Source organism: Alligator sinensis, unplaced genomic scaffold, assembly GCF_000455745.1.
Source record: "Alligator sinensis unplaced genomic scaffold, ASM45574v1 scaffold619_1, whole genome shotgun sequence".
NCBI classification, from domain to species: Eukaryota; Metazoa; Chordata; order Crocodylia; family Alligatoridae; genus Alligator; species Alligator sinensis.
The window spans coordinates 1,697,624-1,698,553 of record NW_005842134.1 but is presented as its reverse complement, the minus strand read 5'-3'; positions in this window follow the sequence as shown (position 1 = coordinate 1,698,553).

Genomic DNA, 930 nt, shown 5'->3' with positions numbered 1-930 from the left:
AGGGGGGCAGGGCTGTCACTGGGCCTTTTAACATGGCCTAAAACCTGGAGGGGACAGCCCTGCTCTCCTCCCTGGGGACCAAATGGGCAGCTAGGGCTTGCCAGAGACCACTCTGGGGCCAAAATATCCCTTCCCCTTTGTACCTAGCAGGGAGAGGGCACCCATCTAGCTCTGACATGCTGAACCTGCTGCCCACATTCCCAGCTGCTTCTGGGCGTTCCAACCCCCTTGAGGTCCTGGTCCTTCAGGCACTGTAGCAGACTGGCTTAACATGAGGGCTGTGATGCTCCCACTCTTCCCTACCAGCCAGGCAAGCTGGTCCCAGTTGCCCCTCCACTGTGTGGTCCGGGAGGTACATTCTCCCTCCCCAGCTGCCATCACCCAAAGCTGCTGTGGTCTAATACTATTGCTGAAAGGTCTGGTACTGTAGCATGGCACCCAGAGCCCAGACAGATGCAGCCACAGGCTTTGAGGAGTTTAAAGCTAAGAGACCGCTGGATCGTCTCAGCTGCACAGCACAGATAGGCATGACCACAGGGCATTTTCTGTCTTCAGCCCAGTAACTTGTGTTTGTCTAAAGGACCTTCCGCAAAGGCATCACATCTCAACCTACCAGCAAGAGATGGAGAATCTGCTCCTTCCCCTGAGAGTTTGTGCCAGTGGGTAATCACCTTTATTGTCAGAAATCAATGCCTTATTTCTCATTTGAATCTGTCTGACTCTGGCTTCCAGTTGGCTTTTGTTCTGCCTTTGTCTGCTAGATTAGAGAGCCCTTCAGCACCCAGCGCTTTCTGGCTGTGAAGGCTCTATAATAGGGTATATTGTATTACAGTGTACAGCATAGCCATGGCTGGATGCACTGTAATCAAGACACTTTGTGATAATTTTGATTGGCTAAGCAGCTTGTCTTCCTGCAAGGCATTTTCCCCA